This window comes from Branchiostoma belcheri, unplaced genomic scaffold (genome assembly GCF_001625305.1).
Source record: "Branchiostoma belcheri isolate BF01 breed outbred unplaced genomic scaffold, Haploidv18h27 scaffold12, whole genome shotgun sequence".
In the NCBI taxonomy this organism is placed as follows: domain Eukaryota; kingdom Metazoa; phylum Chordata; class Leptocardii; order Amphioxiformes; family Branchiostomatidae; genus Branchiostoma; species Branchiostoma belcheri.
This window is the reverse complement of record NW_017802602.1, coordinates 4151332-4159225: the sequence shown is the minus strand read 5'-3', so window position 1 is coordinate 4159225 and position 7894 is coordinate 4151332. Positions and strand designations below refer to the sequence as shown.

The 7894-nt window shown below is 38.1% G+C and overlaps 1 protein-coding gene across 2 annotated transcripts in view; it reads left to right on the top strand.

Moving 5' to 3' along the window:
- The first annotated feature begins 3264 nt into the window (after nucleotides 1-3264).
- Nucleotides 3265-7894, top strand: part of LOC109462780 (AMP deaminase 2-like) — a 38851-nt gene continuing 34221 nt past the window's right edge. For both annotated transcript variants that reach the window (XM_019759375.1, XM_019759374.1), the window contains exon 1: nucleotides 3265-3365. The gene's annotated coding sequence lies outside the window, so the exon portion shown is untranslated. The remainder of the gene's footprint in view (nucleotides 3366-7894) is intronic.

Below are 7894 nucleotides of genomic sequence, written 5' to 3'. Positions count from 1 at the left end.
ATAGCAAGAAAATAGCATTCCGTCTTTATACAAAGATTTTTCCAACGCTTTATTGACATTGACTTAAAAAAAATACTAGATCATTGGAATGCTACAGGGAATCAGTCCTGATAGCGGTCGCTGATGATGTCACACCTGTTGATGTCCATTAGGCAACACCAATTTAATTTGTTGGTTCTCGGATTTTTTAAGAAGAAATATGAAGCGAAAGGGCGAAAAAAATGAATACAGGTTTAGGCATCATAGCCCCAAATGCTACAAAAAGAGTCATGAAGTCAAAACAAAAGGCTGGGTTAATATTCAAACAATGAATTTTGAACTTTTAGTCAAACCAATGCATTGATAGATGGAAAAACTGTAACAACTAGGAAGAAAAGGACTTTCCTCAACTGTTCGGTTTAAAATATGAGCATTTTGAGTTGATTCAGGGGACTCACGGGATCCAAATTTGGGCGGCATTTCTTGACGTGGAGCGTCTGTCTTATCGATCGAACGTGTGCTGGGTTAAAGTTCCCAAGATGCCGGACAGATCTCTGTGGGCGAACTTTCTTTGTGTTTCTTTGTCTTTGCATCATCGACTGTGAAGTTTTAATCGATCTTTGTCTTGCTATAGAAAGCCGGCCGAACGTATAGACAGATATGAATCACATGTTCTATTCCAGTGTGTCACAAAGTACTAGTTTTTCTGCCTCAAAAAGAAAACCTTTTAACTCTGAGAACGAAATACGGAAAAAAAGAACGAATGCTTGGAAAGAGGTTTAATCGATATTTTGGACGCTCTTGAAAAAGTGGCGAATCCAGCTTGGGAACTTACCCCTGCGTTACGTCACGTGATAGCCGGTTGACCCTTGACCTTGATATTCGATCAATCACCATGGTAACACGAATGTAGAAAGTTCGAAAACTTATGAATACAAAACTTATAAACTTATGAATAAAACATAAAGTAAAATAATTAAAAAACAAAAGAAATAATAGAAAAAATTAAATAAATAAAAGTTAAAAAAAATAGAAAAAAATAACAATAAACAATGAAAAAATAATAAAATAAAAACATATGAATAATAAAATAAAACATATGAATAATGAAATATGAATAAATAAAAATAAAAAAATAAAAAATAATAAAACAAGTGAAATCTGTATATTTTTATATAGGGTTTTAAACAAAGAATTTATCGAGACCGGACACCCCTCTGTGTGAGGGGTCATATACGTGGACCAGACCGAGAATAGCTTAAACACGCCAAAGGTTAACGGTCGCGACCACTTTCACGCTCAGAGGGGTGTTTTGGGGCCACCAAAAGGCACCATTTTCACGCCCGAAAACACATATACAATAAAAAGAAAAGAACGTGCATCATCTGCAGCCCAATAGCAAAACATATATCGAGTCTCAAAAGAATCCGTCCACCCAAACGCGTGAAACAGTTGCGAACATGGAAATCTAAATCTCTCACAAAACCCTTCCGCGGAAGGATGTCTCCTCCCCCGGAGGTAATAACACTTATAAATACAAAACTTATAAATATAACCGGACTTGGCCTCTAAAGTTGACATAAAAATAAGATCAAAGAAAGTGTCGAACTGAGTGCAAATCCTTTAGGCCACACCAAATAATTTTTATGGATGACGCCCTCTAGAGACCCTAAATCTAATGCGAGAGTGCCAATAAAATAAGAAGGGCGGAAAAACAAGATGCATAGATTTGAAATAAACTTAGTTAGTGCAAAATGTTAGGGCACAAATTGAATGAGAGAGCACAAAGTGAGAACCAACAAGTCTTTTATTCCTTATGAAAACAGCAATAAATCAGTTGAACAGCAGTTGTCACCCTGTCCTGTTTCTTGTGCTCATATGTCGCGGTACGGATTTGTGGTACTGTCGTGACTCTTTGGTCATAGTTACAGGAATCAGAATTTTTTTTTGGGGGGGGAGGGGGGGGGGTCAATACCCGCGCGGACGCCATTCATAATAATTACTTGGTTGGGCCTTACATTGTTAACTTGAGTGCTCAAGACACCCGAAATTCTTATCATAATCTATTACCGACGTTTGGTACTGTATAAGAATTTTATATAAGACAAAGCACGTAATTGTTAACAGTCTGATCACGGAATGTTGCTTCAATGTTGGTGCTTAGATGAAAAGTCAGATATTTCATACGACACCATAACATGTTCATATTATCTTCAACAATTTCAGTATTATTCAAGAATCACAGATTGTACCATTCTGAAGTTAGGGAACATCAAATCTTTCAAATCATTATTCCCAAGTCTTGACGTTTGCCGCGAGTTAATCCAATGTAATGTTGACAATGATCATGACGTCACTAATCTGGCATCACGGCTCACGGAACACGTTGTTTTGACAAGAAAACATAAGCAAACAATGTGATTAATAATGTTGCTATTATCTGTAGTCACGACAGCCATGTTTTATTTGCTTCTCAAAATAACGTAATTTACGAGCCGCGGTGCCTGGGTCTGAACTGGCTGCCATGCTCACTGTGACGTCATCGGCAACATGTTTGAAATTGAATTAATTGGCGGCAGAAATCAAGAACTAAACGGACGATTTCAAGATTAAATGTTCCTAACACCAAAACTGTGTTTTTGTGTCGAACGCCTTTTTTCATTGAATAATGATACTAATAATAATAATAATACATATTATCAAGTTTAATTTCCTAATCTTCCGGAAACTGAAATGGTTTATTGAGAATAAAAACACTGACAGCCTTACATAGGCTGAATTGTGATTTTTTAACAATTCAATGTCATCTTAGACTCATATTGACAACATAATAGACGGAACGCGGGTACAATCAGTCATTATAAATTAAAATACCAGACATTTTAAAATCAATTTGTGATCATATTCTAAAACGTTTTGCTCATAAATAAAATATTCTGTATACATGGAGGCCGCACAGATATTTACATGTCATTATTCAACAGTCGTACACAGAAGGGAAAAGTGCTGTTCTGATACCGACCAGTTCTGCATTTGTACTGAGTGAAGAGTGTTAAGATTTTGGTCAGAACAAGTATTTTGACTATGTTTTAGGAACTGGTGTGTGTCCCATCGGTGTTTTTAGGTGGATGAACTCATCAATTAGGTTGCGACTATCTCGTCAAATCACTGGCATCCCTACATCCTCCTATATTTAGTCAATAGTTTTCTTTGGCATGATTGGCCCACTTACTAAGCACGTTATGATGGCGAGGCAAAATTCCGCCCATTTGTATGAGCTTTAAATACATTCAACACAGTCTGTCTGTGAAAGCCTGAGTTCCGCACACTTCCTCCCATCTAAAGACGTTATTGTGAAAAGGCCGTCCTGACATCTCAAACATTAGGTAAGGCATCCCAACGTCTTCCCAGCCAGTCATTAATATGCAAATCATAATGCTCCGGCAGGAAGATCAATAATTATGGAGATAGCTTATATGAATAAGTATGGACGTCATAATGATTTAGTTTTGTACTCAGAACATCTTCATTTTATAGCTATGACTTTTAGCAGATATGATCTGTTGAGAAAGTCAGGATCGCCTGCTCCATGGTGCCTCTAACAGCGGCACATACCGCCTGGCCACCCGGTGTTTTTACAGGCTGGGTCTGAGAACGTCTGGTCTTGTTTACGTTTGAAGAAGGAAACCGTTTTTTTTTGCATCATGATACACTTGCTAATATATCATTGATTCTTCTGGTGTGTCTACATTTTAATACATGATACTGATAATGTTAACTACTGACCAAATCGTCACAATGCATTATTCTTTATCTGTGATAAAAAATGAACAATTGTGACTGCATAAGGTTGAGAGTCTATATTTTTAAATATCTTGTCAGTCAATAACAGCGCAGTATACCACTATTATCTTCTGGTCATACAACGTTGGAAAATGGACTATTCTTCAAGTCTGTTTTACACAAATAAGCAGCACTCACACATATCTTTGTCTTTATTTAGATGAACGCTTGACCTTTTAAATGGAACAACTGTGCTCGTATAATCTGCCGTGAAACCAGGAAAGATTGTTAGAAAGCATTAAGTGCTTAGAGCATGGTGTATTGAAAGCCCTACAAATCCGGTGTCTGCTCACAAATGCATTTGGTAGCAGGGGGATTTAGATTTCAAATGAAACATTGATACCACATCATTGTGAGTAGATTCTGTGTTCTTGACTACGAGCTAGCAAAACCAGAATTGACGTTTTGTATTCCTGGAAACGTGAAGTATAGATACTGGGTCGCCTTTGCAATAAAACTATCGAATGACAACTGGTAAGCATGCTTTTAGATATCTCAAGAGAACCTGAAATATATTTACCGGGTTCTGTCTTAACGTTAATGCTGAAAGGAATACTTTTACGGTATTGCGTTTAAGTGTGCCAATTGATTTTAGTTTTTAAAGGTTATAGTGAAGACTTTTTCGTACCAAGGAGGTTAATACGCCACAACGTCTCGATAATTTTAATGGATATCACCGCGATTCATTTGTAAAACTAAACAAAAAGAGAGAGTGTGGGTTTGATGAAAATCTGCTGCATGTATGGTCATTTCTTCTACTTCAACGCTCAAGTGACCAACATATGATCTTAGAAAATCATGCGATGTTAGCAATCAACATACCCGCTTTATTCTATCACTAAGAACCTGAAATTCAAACAAAGATTTTCTTTTGTTCACAAACGCATTTTGCTTTTACCGTCGGCACATATGTCCATGTACTGTAACGTCGGCGGCATTCGTATTACTTGGATCAGAAACAATCGTGGTCGACATTTTGCCGTATTTGAAAAACTGAACTTTTCCAACATTCTCTGGGCAACAGAACAACTCAACTCAGGCACAAACCGAAACATGATTTCACATCTGCGTAATCCTGTGTCAGTTATTAAAATCCGTAAATTTTCATAGTCATGTACTATAGTAGACATCTGTGTCAACAACAACACCAACGCACCAACAGCTTGATTGACTGCATTGCTGCCGGCTGAATATGCGAGGTTTGTTTACATTGCGTATGTTACAATACGTGTGGTATGTGCGCATGCTTTAATCATTAAATACACCTAAACCTACTACCGATTACTAGGTCTTATGTACTTGCTTGTTTTGCGATAGGCCAAATCGGATCTATGATTAGAATAATTTCTCCACAATCCCCTAAGTTTTAAGTATTGCTACTGAAACATGTTGCCATGATCGCTTATACACATGCAGTAGCCTCGTTTTCGTGCAGACATTTTTCCAAGAATTTCTGAAATGATATACAGTTTGAAATATATGTCATGGCATAGAATTTCGTGTATCGAGACGTAAGAAAGCCGTTGAATATCACATATAGAAGAGTAGGGCAAGAGATCAACAATAATGGACAAGTCGAGGTTTACTTGTTAGCTCGCCATGTCCTGAGAGTGTCTTAAACGTGTCCAGCTTCTGAAAGCCATTTCTTTGCCTATGGCCACACCAATTTCATTTCTTGGTTAACGGATTTGCCCGCTTCATTTTTTTTATTTGCAAAAAAAAAAAGATATCAGAATCAACAGCAAAATGCTCATATTTTGCCCTGAACAGTTGAAAACAATCATTTTCTTACTACTTGTTACAGTAATTCCGCCTTTCAATGCAATGGTATCATTAAAAGTTAAAAATTCATTGTTTAAATTTTGAACCAGCCTAGTGTGTTGACTTCATGGCTCCTATCGTACCATTTTGGGCCATAATAGGATGCCTAGGCCTGTTTTTATTTTCATTCTTTTCGCCCGCCCGCTCCATTATTTTTCTAGAAAAATCCATTAACCAACAAATGAAATTGGTGTGGCCTATGGGATAGAGATATAGGCACAGTAAAATTTTCTTGAAGATGATAAACAGAAAACTATCTTGAGTAGGAAATGGTTTGGCTAGGGGGAAGATATCAATCTTGTAGTTGTTGACATGAGAGAGAATGGTTTATTCGCAACCTTTAAAAATACACTTCGAACAGTTCACAGATGTCACACATAGGCAGCTAAGTCGATTTAGCTGAATTGAGTGTGACGTAACATAGAAGCAATTAGTTGAAACATAGAAGCAATTATACATTACAACAAAAAATCATCTTAGAAACGAGCTAAAAATGTATATATTTATAAGGCTCTTGTTAAAAATTACATTGTGGCATCAGACTTAATTGATTATGTGATTATGAAATGCACGTTGCAGATATGTTTGTTAATCCTGACGTTGTGAAATGGGGACCTCTTGAGAAGAACATATTGTTTCGTATAGGCCCAGGAAACCGAAATGCATTGTTGGAAGGGCGTGTTTCCTCCTCTGGTATAGGCCACTGCAGGGCATTCATAATTGGTAACCGTCTGTCTGGATTCTCCACTAGAACACCTTTTGTCCTTTATCATTATTAATGTGCCATATAGCTGACTACATCCCGCTAGTAACCTGCAACTGGTGGTAATGGTTTTGTTACCTACACGAAAATGTAGGTATTGTTTCTGGTCTGTGTGTGTGTGTGTGATTCTGCATACTTGTGGTCAGCATAACTTCAGAACGCATTTATGTAATGTGATGATATTTGGTATGTTGGTAGATTGTAGCAAGACAAAAGTCAAGGTCAAATTTGGGTCTCCTACTGGCTGACCTTGGCACTGCAGCAGAACTTCCGGTTTTTGTATCTTTTGTCCTGAACATGCTATGGTAGTGATAGCTTTTCATGTCAGAAACAAGTCGTATCGGTCCCCCCCCCCCTTAATAGCTTCTTTGTCCCAGTGTGGGTCATGGGACTAAGTGGGTAGGTAAGTAACAACTTTTGTCATGTTAAAGTACCACGTTAGTCGTACATGTGGTGTTGTTTTGTTATTAAGAGGTTTCTTTTTCTTTACTTTGTTCTGAAGTCATTGTTGCTGCCCACTAAGTTTACATCCATGACTAGAGTTACCTTATACATTTGTCCTGCAGTGAGGAACATAGATATGTTCAGTGCGTGTTTGTTTTCCCTAATCGGTAAACCGCATTTAGGCGTAACACACCAGTTTTGTACAGTACCTACAAATTGCGTATACGTAAGGCCTGGCTGTGAGGTTTGTGCCACACACCGGGAAGGACCCCTACTCTTTTTTGCGGTGGGACCTTTAACGTGCTCAAGCTGAGACTCCCCTCAAACACGGGGCCTCCGTCTTACCCTAGAAGACGTCCCTAACCGAAGCAAGGTACTAATTTTACCTATGTCGAGTGTTCAGTATCAGCTTGCCAGGGAATCTAACGAGAACCTACGTGAGTGTACGTGTATATGTGTTTGTGTGCATGCAATATATGTGTGTGTGTTCGTAGGTGTATTTATGTGTGTGCGCGTGCCCACGCGTGTGTGCGTGCGTACGCGCGTGTGTACATGTTTGTTCTTTATTTGTTCTTTCTTTATTCATCCAGGACAAAACTTATCACCAGAAAGCGCTTTTCAAAGTATTCCACGGAGGAGGGGGGATCTTTTGAGTTTTCGTTGCCTGATTGTGTATTATGACTGTTACATCACCTTTTTTTTGCAGCGTTACTTGTAGAATTTCCAGTGGTCTCCGTATAGCCTAATTTTGGAGCAAATGCTTTACTTTATTTCTACCAGCTGACATTTTAGATGTAAACACCATTTGTAGGATGTGATTCTGTACAAAAACCTTGTCTCTGGACTTTTCTGTGCCTTTGTACACACTATGTCGGCAGAACTGTGTTGATAAGGCCACACCAATTTAATTTGTTGGTTCTGGAATTTTTTCAGAAAAAATATGAACGAAGCGACAGGGCGAAAAAACAGATCTAGGCATCCTATTATACCCCTAAATACTACAATAGGAGCCATGCATAAAGTCAACACAACAGGCTGGGTTGA